Consider the following 17,192-nt stretch of genomic DNA (forward strand, 5'->3'; position numbering starts at 1 on the left):
AATTATATGCTCTGGTCTAAAGAGAAAACTAACCCCCAAATTTCATGGGTCATCAACCGGCAACAATCAGTGTTTTATCATCTGTGCTGAGCAGAACCTGAAGAGTTGCATGTGTCTTAGAAGTGTCTTAGAAACTTTTTTTTTTCTTCTTACTCCTGGCTGAAATGAAGGTTCTGTGTCCCTTCAATGAGTGAACAATCTTGGGCCAGGGTCTTTGTGAGCTTCATTCTGTTTGAAAGCAAACGAGAGATTGTCCCTGGGTTCTACAGACACTTCTGCATGGGTTTCAAACCCCCTCATGGGCACTGCTTTATCTGTCTGAGGGTGCTGTGTGCACTGCAAATACCACCTTGGCTTCACTGAGGAAAATAACAAGGGCTCTAATATTTGTTATACTCTTGCAAACTATTAACACACTAGATAGATAGATAGATAGATAGATAGATAGATAGATAGATATGAGATAGATGGATAATTAGATAGATAGATAGATATGAGATAGATGGATAATTAGATAGATAGATAGATAGATAGATGGATAATTAGATAGATAGATAGATAGATAGATAGATGGATAATTAGATAGATGGATAATTAGATAGATAAATCGATAGATTGGATTAGATATGATTAGATTAGATTCGATTATCCACCCAGAAACCTGGTGTCAAACACTTTAAAGTTTGATGCACACTCCACTTGCAAAAATTGTGGCTTTTGGGGGGTTGTGTGTCCCACTCATCATTTTTTCAACATGTGGACAAGGAGTGGGCGATGTGGCTTCCAGGCACAGTTATCACAATGTAAGCAAGGACACTGGTTAGATTATACCTGAACTGGACCTGCACAGACCAGCTAAAACGATGAAGAGATGTGAGCCTCCTAATAATCATGAGGCATCTAATGCCAGCCAGTGATGGAGTAAGACCAAGGTGTGAAATGTCAGTCTTAATAATTGTCCCCATAAGGATAGATAGAATATGGATACATGAAAAGTTAGGATATAATGAAAATGTATCATTCAAACATGCCACAGTTGCTTCATATTATTTCTTAATTTTACAATATAGCATACACAAATAATTCCATCCTTAAAATGGTATACATAGATTTTCTATATCTGTCACTTTGAGATCCTTTCTGTCCTCTACCTATCATCTATTAACTATCTACCTATCATCTATCTATGTTTCTATCTATCTATTAACTCATCTATCTTCTATCCAGTATTTATATAACATTCTATGGGTTATCCTCATCAGCACATTGTTAAAATGCATGGATATATAGTTATATTTTCTATCTGTATGTCTAGCTAGCTGCCTCATATTTATCTGTCTATCCATGGTAATATTTTCGACTTTAGGTAACCAGATGAAACTCTTAATGTCTTCTTTTCCATCCAAAACTTGCTTTAAATTGTATTTTAATAATGGTTATCCCTAGTCATACATGGACATTACCTGGAGCTGCTGGGGTCTCCGGGTTCTGTGGAGTACACGGCAGCACTGTGGCTTGTACTTTGCAAGTCTTTCAGAACTCTGCTTCCCTCAGTCCTATGGGACTGTTCAGACTGTGCGTCTGTCACATTATGGGGCTGTGGTTAGCGCTTTCACCCCACACAAACGCCAAGGTGCTGGCGCCAAAAATCTCCCTTTCCTGGGTGAAATATCAACTTGTCACAAAGAGAAAATTATACAAGAAAGATTTGAGAAACTGGTGAAACGGAATGGAGATTCTGTCAAGTTCTGTGATAAATCCAGGGGATGGAACATAGATGTCTGATATATGTACAAATATACAAGAGTGTGGTAAATATCAGAATAAATAATATATACATTACTTATCTATCATCGATCTGTCTATCCTGTTATGTCTAGCTATCTCATATCTATATCTATCTATATGTCTATCTCATCTATCATCTATCTATATTATATCTATTATCTATATATTATCTATCATCTATCTGTCTATCATCTATATATTATCTATCATATCTATCACATATCTGTATATTATCTATCTAGCACATATCTGTCTATTATCTATCTATCAATCACATATCTATCTATCTATCACATATCTGTCTATCTATATATTATCTATCTATCACATATCTGTCTATTATCTATCTATCACATATCTGTCTATTATCTATCTATTATAAGGAGAGTACAGCAACACAACAGAGGAATGGAATAAAACCTCTGTCCTGCAGCTGATCACTCCCATCTGCATGAGCAGGATCATTAGTCTGATGTGCTGTACGCCTGCAGATGTAGCAGAGTTCAGTGTGTCCGGCAGCGGATGCAGTCAGGAGGTCGGTATCTGCTGCAGGTGGAGGGGCCCTTGCAGTTTTCACCCCCCAGACCCTAGTGTTTGGGGAGGACCCGCCTGTGACTCTGTGACTGCACCCTGTACATAGCACCATGGACAGCTCAGCAGTCTCCTGGCCCCAGACAGCGGTTGCAGGTAGCAGCCACAAGCATGCACCTACACCTGTGCTGGAGAGGGGTAGGTGGCATCTGATGAGCTGGGCTCCTTGCAGACAGCTGGTTAATTGCAGCCTCTGGGGAAGAACAGCCATGCAGCCTAAACTTGTGCTAAACACCCTGAGCTACTGCACCAGAACCTCAGCTAGTGTCCTCACTGTTAACCCGTGCAGTGCTGGCCTGCCAGGCAGGGAGCGGGGTGAGCTCTTTGAAGCTGCAGCCGTCCCGGGCCGGTCCTAATTCTACATTTATTGGTTTGATGAGAGTCATTTCTCCAATTAGCAGCGGTGATCAGCCCTGCTGTATTCATCAGAGATCCGCAGAGTCTTGTGATCTCTGCACACACGTGCTCAGGGCAGGACACGCACATACATGTACACATTGCATATAATATATATATACACTCCACCTGTCCTCTTACATATGCGATGTATTAAGTGGAATCGGCTTAGTGCAATCTTTCTTCTCTCCTCTTACACGAAATGCAACTTTATATCTATTAACCGCAAAATCCGTATAAGCACCAACAGAGGACAAAAGACGCAAGCTAAAGACGGCTCTGTATACAGTATATACATAACCTAAAACCTAAGGAAAGCGGTAAAAATAAACGCAGCAGAGCAAGTGCAAATGTGCTACACACTAATAATCGATTACGTCTATGTCCACCATTATATATCGGTGTGATATCATATATTCTAGGATAGATACAATAGTATAAAACACCATCTATTACTGTGCCTCTGAGAGATATTACAGCCTGCTCGCCCTTTCCATTCCACATTTGTATGAGTTGTTGTTACTATTATTGTTGCTGGTAATATAATTCATTTTGCTTTTATCTAGTTTGCTAGATTATTCTTCTGTATTTTTAATTCAAGAAATAAATTGATATCCACTTACATTTCGCACGGTTTGTGTTTGCAGTTACATTTTTTTTTAGTTATACAATTAGTAATTATAATTTTCTTAAATTGTTTATATAGTTTTGTAGCTGAAAATAAATACATTTGAAATAAACAAATAAAAAGTGCGGTGTTTGTTTTGTTCCCTGTTCATATAAACTCTTAATTAGATCCAGAATATTTGAGACGTCATTGAAGATGGATTTTAAGTATAAAAATAAAACGTGCAAAATATAAAAAACTATAAGTTGTGGGATTTTGTTGCATAAAATCAATAACACTTAAACACTTCTCTATAGACCAATATTATATGCCTTATAAGAGTAATCCTATAAGTATAATAATGATGAGAACTTCTAGCCTGTGATGTGTGGACATGATCACCATTAGAACAGAAGGAAAAGTACTACAATGTAGAACATACATTTTGTTTCCACCGCCAAATAAAGATACATAAAAATACAAACGTAAATTAAATCGGTAAATCGTTACCTGATTTCATAACTCCATCACGTTTTTATATTTAATAATTACAACAGAAAAGGAGGGACAAAAAACATTTGAGTTGAACATGGCATAGATCTCACCGTGATAAAGTGAAGTGTTGGCTGTATTGTAAAAATGTTCAGAATGGAAATTTAATGATTTCTGGTTATTTCATTTTAATACAATAATTCTACTAGTGGAAAGTAGATAGATGCATTATATAAGATAAATAGAGAGGAGATATATAATAGATTGTATTTATTCCTGTATTTGTTATTTATTAAATACTTTTATTTCTGCTGATACAGACATCACCCCAAGAAAAGAAATAGAAATACAGACGGAGAAGAAATGTATTCCTTTGTTTAGTTTTCCCTTCTAGTTTCCTCTTGTCACTTGAGAAATTGTGGTGGCACAGGGCACAGGGTCCACTGTAGATAATATCTAATATATCTCCCCTGTGTTCATATACCTTGTATTCCACATTATGATTGATCATATAATATAGGGTAAAGTTCAGTAAACTACTTTGAAGAAGTTCGGAAAATCTACTTACCTCTATCTATCTATCTAACTCATATCTATCTATCTAACTCATATCTATCTATCTAACTCATATCTATCTATCTATCTAACTCATATCTATCTATCTAACTCATATCTATCTATCTATCTATCTATCTAACTCATATCTATCTATATAACTCATATCTATCTATCTATCTATCTATCTATCTAACTCATATCTATCTATATAACTCATATCTATCTATCTATCTAACTCATATCTATCTATCTATCTCATATCTATCTATTATCTATCTCATATTTATCTTTCTCATATCTATCTATTATCTATCTATGTCTCATATTTATCTATCTCATATCTATCTATCTCATATCTATCTATCTATCTATATATCTATCTATCTCATATCTATCTATCTATCTAACTCATATCTATCTATCTATCTATCTATTTATCTATCTATCATCTATCTCATATCTATTTTTCCTAACATGTCTCTATCTATCTTTAGTCTGTCTAGCTATTTATCTATCTATATATCTGTCGTCTGTCTATCTATGTATCTCACATCTATCTATCTCATATCTATCTATCTCATATCTATCTATCTATCTGTCTATCTTTCCATCTCATTTATATCTATTATCTATCTGATATCCAGCCATCTCATATATATTGTATATATCTGATATCTTTTTTTATACATATATTTTATTTTAGATCTATCTAATTGTCTAATATGTTAAAATATTGTTTGTATTTTATCTTATCAATTTCATATATATCGTCTACCTAATATGTTAATATCTTGTTTTTATTGTATCTTATTAGTGTTACTATATGTTATTATAATAGATAAAAGTTCAATGGAAATATAATAATCATCATACATACAAAAAGGGATTTGAGAACGTATCTCTAATGTCTACCTTTCTGCTTAAGTATCTATTTTCTAACCATTATTTAAGTAGTGTATTATATTATTTCATGTTAAATGAATTATGCACAATAGATAAAAGACAAAGGTAAATATCCTTTCTCTAACTTATACTATAAATGTTTCCTATAATATTGTAAATAAACTATTAAAATTATATTTCGAAGAGTAAAAACCAATATCAATGTACCTATCATATATGCATATCTATCTATATCTATCTACATCTATATAACATAACAAGATAAATGTTAAGTTTTATATTACTATGTAGAGATTATATTTCCCTCAGAAATATGCTAATATTAATTAAAAATATATTTCTGAGGACCCTTTCTATGTATCTATCTATACCTATGCATAATAAAATAATATACATATGGATAGATTATATCCATGAAAGTATAATCATAACACAAGAAAATCGAAAAGTTGTTGAGGACTTGTGGAGAGTGAGACTCCTCCTGAGACTAAGAGCGACACCTAGCAGACAGACTGGAAATTACAACTGCTGATACCAATACACTTAGAGCAGGGCACTTGCTGGGCTCCTGTTCCCTTCACATGTATTCTTCACTGATCTCTTGTGAATGGAGATACCAGTGAGACTAATCTAGACATGTGGAAGAAGCACAGACTTCTAAGTTGACTTTTTCATGAACCCATCTTTCCAAATGATTTTTTGCAAATCCCCCCCCCCCATCCCCCATCTCCTATCCTTGTACTTGCTATTTATACACGCAGTCACCACCCCTATAGTTCTCCCTGCAGCATCATGGAAATATTCCCACGAATTGTATATCACTCTGCAAGTCACCAGACTACCTCTACTTCACCTCAAAGCTGGCAGTCCTCCCTCAGGGGAACATGGGTGGCTGCACCTAGAAGGCTGCTCAGCTGTGCACCCTTTCCTCTCCAGATACCAGTCACAGGCAGCTTCCTCACAATTTCTATGTTCCAAGATGAACTCATCTTAAATATTGCTCCAAAAGTCAATGCCAATGTATGTTCCATGTATCACTCTAGTTATATTAGCTATAAGTGATCATCAGCTGTTCATTATTGCTGAAATAAACACTTAACTTAAATCTGGAGGCAACTTTGTCTCTTTGTCTGGAAATGTAATTCTAGGACTTACTGTGATCCTAACTTGGATAGACGAGGACTCTGTAGATATGCCAGCCATCGAAACATGTGCTGAAACGGTGTAGAAGCGCCACCTTAAAGTTCACCTCTTATCACATACCCTTGTATAGAAAAGTATATATGTTCTTTACTGTAACAGGACTTCCATACACTCAGTGCATGTCTGCCATTTACTGAACGTGGAGCAGGTGCATATTATTACATGCACAGAAAAACAATAAATACATACAAAAATAAATAAATAAAACAAATACAATAAATAAATAATATTTCTTTTATTTCTTCTCCCGTTCACATATTAGAGGCAGGCATACAATTCTCGGTGGAGCCTCCAGTTTGCACTTGACCCGGTACAGACAAGGCGTCCCCGGCTGTTTAATGTAACATTGATTTATTGCACTTGGAAGTAGCTGCAGACACAGCATTGTCCAGTCAGCGGCACATACACGACTAGTTAGCCCTGGTGACAGCACACTGCACTCAGACCCTGATCAATACCGGCTATTCATTTACTTCTCCATCCATAACATCCCCTGAAATAACCGCACTATCGCAGCACTATCGCAGGGCAAGCTACCGCATACTGCACAAAGATGATCCTGCACAGGAGGGGACGTTTTTACATGAATGAAATAAACAAGACCCTAAAATATTATCATACATTTCTAAACCTTGTTCACACAGAAAGAAAATGTGATTTGATGAATGTAAAGATTTATGGGAACTTCTGCTCTGATGCTGCAGCTCCAATATTCACAACGTGAACAATAGAAATCATATAGTATGACATTGTATTTATTGGATGTAAATGCTGCAAAACTGCAATTGTACATAATGTAGGAGTGTATAGAGACATATCTTCTAAACTTTGCTTTGCTTCACAAAAGCCAACAGAGTATAGTTGGGTTTAGATAGATAGCTAGACAGGCAGACGATAGATAGAGATATATATATATATATATATATAGATAGATGATAGATAGATAGATAGATATGAGATACATAGATAGATAGACAGACGACAGATAGAAAAATAGATATACAGACTAAAGATAGATAGACAGACGACAGATATATAGATAGATAAATAGATATACAGACTAAAGATAGATAGAGACATGTTAGGAAAAATCGCAGCACCCCAAAAAAGAACTGCAAAAACAAGGTGTGTTTATTGCTCCATGTCCATGCATGGACATGGAGTGATTTTTCCTTCTTTGTATGTAGTGTGGATCTGACACCCTGTCTATTCATTTGTTTTTCTCACAAATCTATCTACCTATTGTATCTATCATCATATCTATATATCTAGTATTGTATCTATCATCATATCTATATATCATCTATGTATCTATCTATATAGCTATCTATTGTATCTATCATCATATCTATATATCATCTATTTCTCTATCTATCTATTGTATCTATCATCATATCTATCTATCTTTAAATACTATAGTAATCTCCACCCTATTCATTGAATAATAGATATAATACATTTCTATGTTGTTATTATTAAGCCTTTTTGCGCAGGGGATTAGGGTCTTTTCATTGTGTGCCTCCTGTATATGGCAGGTTTTGTTATCTAGAGTCCACTATGCATTTATTTTCCCATAAACACACGATTTTCCATAAAGACCCCTAAGTGAAAGCGTGAAGCCCCTGCTGCTGGCCCTGTCCCCTTTAGTCCTCTGCAGCCATATGCTATCTCTGCCCTCCATGTTCTAGGAGTGACAGAAATGTGAGGAGAGAAATATAATGTAAAATGAAATATGAAAGTCTTGGTTTGTGTGGATGTGTGTGATGTGCTGGGGAATACACTGCAGGTTTCCAGTATACTACTGCTGAGATACGTGGGAGTCTTAAGATGCCTGAAAATTGTCTATTCATATTGGCTGCAGTGTGGCCTTTCAAAAGGGGTCCTGTCACTCAGAGAAGGGGGCATTTATTTAACCTGCTGTCAATACAAGCAAAGAAGCACAGGGACACATATACACAACAGCAGAGCAGCAAGTATACACAGACAACACACACAATACATTCACAACATAGAAATCTGCAAACTGTGCGCTGACACTGCCTAGTAATATTCACAATGTATACTGCCCCTGCATATATATATGTGTATATAACATTTTGAAAAATCCATAAAGTACCAAGCCTTAGGTACATGCCACACAAGCGTATACATATAATAATACTGTACACCGCAGGATACATAGAAGTCAGAAATATACATGCGAATATCTAAAATAATACACAAATGTATATATCAAACAAAGCCAATAATAATATTCATAACATACACTGTCCCTTAAATACTAGCCATACTAGACACACACATACATATATATTTATCGTCTGCCCTGACACACATATACTACAAGATATACGTATACATAATGCATCATTATATACAGAATATATACTGCAGAAGTATACAGGCAAGATTAACAACATGCATAATTTGAGAAGCAACACTGATACATTTAAGATACAAAATATATCATTTACAATGCCACATGTACACACAAGATACATAACATTCGCACCGCACCTTGTGATATGCAGGACTCATAATAATATATAGAAGATATCCTTTCACACGAATACATAAAAGGCTCATGGTAATATACACACATAAGACATGCAGCACAATACATATAATGCACACTGCCACATATACAGATAGTACACATACAAGATGCATAACATACATAATGCACCCAACCAAAATAGATGCTATCCCTCCATACAAACACCTGAACTATACATAAGATCTATAATTTACACTACCATCAGTTGTACATATAGTGCTACACGCATCCTGCATACCTACTGCAATAGAAATATCAAACATTAGGTACATGTACCTTTGCCAAATATACACAAACAGGCTTAAGTATATACTGGTATATAAAAGGTGTGATATATATTAGACCACACACAATACCCATATAGAATATGCATTCTGCAATACACACCAATATATTGTAAAATACACAAACATAGATATAAAATACATAATACTCGTCATGTGCTCTGCCACACATACAGCTTCTAAATAATAGACATCAATTTTATATATATATATATATATATATATATATATATATATTAGTGTCTACTATTTCTCACAACCTCGCATACATAATACAGGTGTGACACATATGATATACAAAATGTACACCACTAACATTCATAATATAGACATACATACAGGCATACAAACATAATACACATAAATGTCATAATACACAATGTGAGTAAATTATGTATTACATCTACAATCATATGCACTTTTGTGTATATATATATATATATATATATATATATATATATATTAAACAAAATAAGGGGAATTGTGTAGTCAAGGTCAATGATATATAAAAGCCACAAAGGACTAACTAACAGCAAGTAATGTCCTCCCTGGAGTGAGGGACTTATCCTGGGGTTTCATCTGCCTCTCAGATGCTTTTTCAGGTTTAACCTGTTCACTGCCAGGATGTGCAGCACACAAATGATCTGCAGTTGGCTCCTGTCTGTGTATACTACTGGCAGCCTGACTTCAGAGTACGGGGCCTTTGTGGGAGAGTGCAAAAAGAATTATTTGGGAGGAAATTTGGGGTCAGTTCAGGTCTGAGTGGAACATCTGTAAATCATTGACACAGGCGGTATAGACAGAAATGTCATTTGCTGTACAAACCCTACACTAATGGCCATGGTCCTGTCTGCAGCTTTCATGCCAGCCTATCCTCTCTCTTCAGAAAGGTCAGCCTTAATTGTGTGAATAATATTATTGTGTTTGCCTAGCACTATAATAGCAATAATATGTATGTTTAAGACAAATAATAAAAAAAGAAAAAAAAAGAAGAGAAAAGGGAGGCTCCCTGTGGGATCTGGAAACTTGTGTACATTCTCCACATGTCTGCAGATTAAATATAAAATACATGCAGAACACAAGAGGATTAGAGCCTGCCTTCATATACAATTTAATTACTGCACATTTATCATAGCCTATCACAGCCAGGCTGGGGTTAAGTAGACTCTTCAACAAGCAGCACCTTCAATCCTAAAGCCATTACAAATAGGACCTACATATGGGTGCCACTTCTAGCTCCATATTTCTTTTCTCCAACCAGCAAGGCATTCATAAAAAGCTGCCTGGCACCCTGTGCTTTAGGAAAGCAGATGTTAATTTCTGCACGTATCTTTTATGGCTGTGTACGTGTGTAATACTGGAAGCTTTCCAGAACGCCTCTATTATTTCTAGATGAAGCCTGCTCCTCTCTGCTGCTCCATAGTATCATATCAATAAACCAAACATCTGGGGCTTTACTGGAGCTCACCAAGCTGGAGGAGATGGGAAAAGCCTCCACCTTCACACAGTAAATTACGATTACTTGTGCTCAGTTCTGCATGTGACAGATCACCAGGCAGAGGCAGCTAGGGGGTTAATATAAATGTATTACACACCTTTTCTGTGCTATATATTTACTTTCAGAAATGCTTCCTTTTCCTTTTATTGACTGCCATATTCTGTTATATCTCTACTTGTTTCTGAAGTCACTTTAAGTGACTTCTATCAGAGGTCTTGAGATCAGTACTGACCTTTCTTGGAATGCATATATTTAGATAGTTACAGTGTATTGAATGTACTCTGTGTATACTATGCAGAGTGCGGGTGATCGGAAGTTGTAGGTTATTAACTTGGAATTTCTGCCTATATGAAAAATAGGTCACTACATAAAATTGATCTCAGCATGGTGTGCAATTGTACAAAATAGCCCTGAGTAAAAGCTAAGTGCTGGCTGACAGTGATGACCAAGGCGCAAACCATCTGGTGTGTATTAGAGAGCAAGAGCAGTAAATTTTCCTAGGAGCTTATGTATGAAATGTGCACAAGGCCTGGGAGCTGCCCCATAGGCTAGACTGGGAAAATGAACTGGGCCCTAGTAGTGTCCTATCTGCAGCAGCTATAGGGCAAGGTATGAGTGGTACCTCCACCCCCAGCAGCTATAGGGCAAGGTATGAGTGGTACCTCCACCCCCAGCAGCTATAGGGCAAGGTATGAGTGGTACCTCCACCCCCAGCAGCTATAGGGCAAGGTATGAGTGGTACCTCCACCCCCAGCAGCTATAGGGCAAGGTATGAGTGGTACCTCCACCCCCAGCAGCTGTGTGCCAGCCACTGCTCAGATAGCTGCAGACAGCAGTGACGTCACTGGAGGAGACCTCGTAGCCCTCATCTGCTTCCATCACTTATAGTGTCACCCTCTCCCATGAGAGAATCTCTTCTGGGCTATTTATAACACTGCTGAGGCTTGGTCATTATGTCACCCCACACTGCAGCCTATGACATGCATTAAAAGCAAAGAGCATGGGCTGCGCACAAATAACCACTATTGGTGTGTGTCTGTATCTATCTATCTATCTATCTATCTAAACTATCTATTTTTATCTGTGTGTGTCTATATCTATCATCAATCTATGTATCTATTTTGATATCTATCAATCATCTATCTATGTATTTATTTTGAGATCTAGCTATCTATTATCTAACTACTATCTATCTCTATCTAAACTATCTATTTTTATATATCTGTGTTTCTATGTCTGTCATCTATGTTACTCTTTTTATGTCTATCGAATGCTATCTTTTTATCTATCTATCTATCTATCTATCGATCATAAGCATAAATTATTTGCTGTACTGTAAAGTGCACAGGCAAGAATATTACTATCACAGCTCCATTGTCAGTAGTGTGTGCCCTTTTATTACTTTTTGTGTTAGTTTTACAATTTGCACCATAGCAAAGCTGTTAATGATTAAAAAAAATAGAATAATCAGAAAGGAAGGAAAAGAAATCTTACTTCTTCTTGCTCTTCTCCAGGCTGTGTCTCCTGCCGCTGCCTCCTTTAATTATCTGAGCTGCTATTTCTTCCCTGGGAGACCCTGGTGGGGATTTTAGGTGGGAAGTGATTTGTGCTGAGTTATTTTGGAGCAGGGAGGCTGCTCATGCCCACAGGCTTTCAGTGGAGTGCAGATTGAGACATATCTTGTTCCCTATAAAAGGATCATTTCATGTGGGAGGCTGGACACAAAGTTTGGACTCGTGACTGGCATTCCTGAGAGACATGCATATTTTACTACAACAAAGCAGGCCTGGGAGAGGGCTCAGGGGGAGAGGGGGGGAAACTTGGGAAGAAGTTACTTAGTGACAAACATCTGTCAACATGGGGTAATGTGAGTGGAGTGGTAATGATTGCTCTATACTTACCAGGAGTGCACCACAAACACACACAGACCACCAGCTGCAAAACCTACAGCAAGCTTTATTGGGATTCAAGTTTCCATGCACATCATCCACACATGATACTTGATGTCTTTGAGCCTCACAGCATAGGTTACAATTTCTCTTTATTCACATATATACATACTGTAGATTTCTTCCACATCCCTGATACCTTGAAGTCAATATTTTCACTTTACAGCAGTGACATAAATCTGTGGCTCTGCAGACAAAAGGAGAGCAGGCCTGGTGGTGATGTGGATGTCTCTGTTGGATTTCAGTGGAGGTCCATTGACAGAGAATGCTAATGAGTGTTTTCCATGGTTTGCAGAAGACTGCATCCCTCACTGTGTATCTCTCTGTCTTCCCTTTTCCCACTGTCTCCTTCCCCCTTTATTTCACACCCTCCCCCACCCTGACTGCCCACCCTCCCTCCTTCTCTGAGAACCAGAAGATCAATAACTGACCCCAGGATTTTACCAGAGCTTTATGTTTCTGGCCATCCAGTGATATGATCAGCCCTAAACGTTATATCCAGCGAATGTCTCCTTATATCAACACAAAGGATGGCTGAGAGCAAGCAGCTTGGTCTGCCCCCCCCCCCCCCCCCCCTCACCATAACCCTCCTCCCCTCTTCCCAAGCTCAGGAGGATATTTTATACCCCCTACTTTTGGATCTGATCCATTGCATTGCTTTAAGCAAGATGAAGGATTGTGCAGACAAGGAGATGTATATACACCATTATACAGCCATCATCCAGATTGCTAACAGTGATTCTGCTGTCAGCTTGCTGAAACACTCCCCTATCAGATCAACATTTCTACAAGGCGCCCAACAGCAGGAAACAGATATTCTGCAAGTGCACCCAGCTCCTTGGAAAAGTTATGTGCAAACATCAGTGATTACATTAATCACAGGAAAACTAAAGCAGCTTTTTTCTTTTTTGTGAGAACAGAGAAAAATAGAAACCAGATAGATCCAGACCCAAAAACTTCATGTTCATGAACCTCGACTGGTCCTAAAACCTAAAAGTCACCCAGGTCCTCAATGTCTAATGAGTGGACACATGGGTGGCAAGAGCAGCAGGTTGACAGGTGACTTCAGTCTTAGGAAATGGCTCAGAAGACTCAGGCATTTCTGAAAAGAAGGAAAGAGGAGTTGGGACTGGAGACCCTGACAAGGGGGGATAATAAATGAGAGGGGCTTTCACATAGATATCTCAGACGTGAAATTGCACCCAGCTGCTTGTGTAAGCAAACAAATAGCCTCATGTAAGGGAGCCCAGACTTGTGGCCTGATGAATGGAACAGACAGAAGAAAATAGACTTTAACTCATTTACCAATAAAACTGTTCAACTTTTTAAGTAAAGAAAAAAAAAAAAAAAAAAAGCCCCAGTCCCTACAAGTACCCCGAGCAAGGAGAGTAACAAGAGTTTTATTACCCTGAGCACCCCTCCCCCATGCAGTCTATTATCTCCAGGCGTCATTAGTGCGACAATTCATATTAATAGTCATTATCGGGGAACACACAAAACACATTTCTACTTGACCTTCTAGTGAAGGACTGTACATCAGTGTCAGGGGCGCCTATGGCCATGACCATAGAGGTGGACGCACAGCTACCGTCAGTGCATAGTGTGCACTCGGGCCTGATACTTTTCTCACATTTTCTGTAAAAACAGAAAAACAAAGAGAAATATAACTTGAATTCAAATTAATAAATAATAGTAAAGGGTAATTAAATCATAGCCATATCTACTCAAAGGGGAATATATATATATATATATATATATATATATATATATAGTCACCAATATTCAAAAATTCATTATGTTTTAAATGAGTGAAGAAAGCAAGTGGTCAATGTACAATCAACCGTAATTGCCTTATACTTTATACTTTATAGAGCAATATATAAGAACATAAACTGTATATGGACTTTCTTTTTTCTTTCTAATGCCTATTATCTATCTGTTTTATTTATTTCTATCTATAATGCAAAAATGGTAGCACCAGAGAAAAGTAGAAATAGAAAAACCGAGGTGCAAGCCCAATGGAACTAGACCAATGTCCAAATATAAAGAAGTAAACAGGCAGCACTTTCTATCTATCGCCAACAGTATATCTACCTATGTATGTATTTATATCTGTGTACATAATTGCATTTCTATCTACTGTATCTATCCACCCATCCATAAATCTACCTATGTATCACTAATAAACAGGTACATGGATCCCACCATCATGTACATTGCCCATCGCTGCCGCCATGTTGAAGTTGGCTTTCTGGGTGACACATTGTCGCCAGGTTTCAGGATGGGTAAATTAAATTACCCAATTTATCAAAAGCCAAATATATTCCAGCATCTCACAGCAGTTTGCGCCCTAATCCCTGAATTATCCATCCACTTTGCAGCAGAGTTGAATATTTATCTGGGAATGGCTGGTTAGCAATGGATGGAGGACAAGCCATACTATACAGGCACCTTGGTGCAGGACCTTGTCACTATTTCACTACATCAATAGAACTGACGATGGATGGATTACTAAGAACAGAATAAAATAAAAAAAAAGGCGAAAATTGCGTTTGTGAATAAAAATGAAAAAAGTAGGTGGAAAAAGTAATGATTTATATAGGGATAAAACGTAGCACATGATCAAATAAAGATAAACATGAATAATAATAATAACAACAATGATACTTAGACAAAGCCGAGACAAAACGTTTGTAGACAGCATAAAGTCTTTGCTGATAAAAGCAAAAGGACCTCACTTTCTGCACTAATATCCCAGCAAAAGACACACAGAAGCCTTGTACAATAATTTAGCAACCTCATTTTTATCGCCTCATTTCCACTTCAGTATTGAAGCAGTCGCCATAGGCTTCCCCAGACCCCCTGTTATCTCTATATTACACTGCTTTGTGACGTCACTCCGCAGCCCTCCATATACCACCCCACTCATCGGGGCTCCACTGCACACCAATAGGTAGTAGCCCCCCTACTGAAAAGGTTCACACCCTGAAAAGTAACCAACTGACACAACCAATGAGATAATAGAAAGATCTATCTAATTTCAATTTATCTATTATCTATCATCTATCTATCTGTCTATCTAGCTATCTCTCTCATATCGATCTATCTATCTATCTATCTATCTATCTATCTCATTTCTATTTATATATTATCTATCATCTATCTATCTATCTAATCTTTTTGTCTATTATCTATCTGTCTATTTATGCTTACTATCTAGCTATCTAATATCTATTTATCTATTATCTATCATATATCTAATCTATTTGTCTATCTATCTCATATCTATCTATATATCTATATCTATTATCTATCTAATCTATATATATATTATCTATCTATTATCTATCTATCTCTATATCTATTATCTATCTATCTATCTATCTATCTATGTATCTATTATATATATGTCTATTTATGCTTTCTATCTATATATCATCCCCAGATGCTGCATCTTATCTATCTATCTATCTATCTATCTATCTATCTATCTATCTATCATCTCCAGATGCTGCATCTGGTTGAACTGCAAGTGACAGGGGTAAATCCAGTGCCAATAACCTCTCCAATTGAAAACGCTGGTTATTGTGAAAGCTGCAGCGTTATTAATACGTTAAGGAAGGGCTCCCCTGGCACTGTGTGTTCTTACAGATCTGTCTCACATTGTATAAAACATTAATGCTGGGAAAGCTGTTACACCGAGAGCAGAGGGGGAGCTTCTACCTTCACAAGAGCTCTATTATGGAGGAGATTCGTAAATGAAAATGGTGTGGATGGGAAGAGAGGAGCAGGGGAATGCACACATCTCCCATTCCAGCAGCCACTGTATGGGATACATACATCTACTACCACCCAGTGAGAAAAACCTGCGGTAAGATATCTATATTAATAGATTGGGAATAGCCTGGGAGAGAGATAGATAGAGAGCAGGGAATAATACCATAGCTGAAAAAGACAGCAAAAATAGGGTCAGATTAAAAGGCACATTGTTCAGGAGAAAGGCTTCCTCCTCCAGCCCCGCACAATGACTGGCTCCATTACAAGTGCACCCTGCATATGCAATACTAGGCACATAGGTATTCTTCACTTTACAGCGAAAAGAAATCCATCCACAAAAATGCAAACAACATAAATCAAATAAGAAATGAAAACTAAATAAACATGAAGCTAAACTAATATGTAATTCTCGATGCAATGTGGCAGCAGTATCAATCCTCCAGTGATAAATACTGAAGACAAGAGAAAGAAAAAAAAAATCCGGGACCATTGATGTTGTTAATATATGGGTATTTCTTTTTAACATAACATTTTTGCATAAAAAAAAAAAAAACGAAGCTGCAACTACTTTGCCCATCCCCTCCCCCAT

The sequence above is a fragment of the Bufo gargarizans genome, chromosome 1 (genome assembly GCF_014858855.1).
Source record: "Bufo gargarizans isolate SCDJY-AF-19 chromosome 1, ASM1485885v1, whole genome shotgun sequence".
NCBI lineage: Eukaryota > Metazoa > Chordata > Amphibia > Anura > Bufonidae > Bufo > Bufo gargarizans.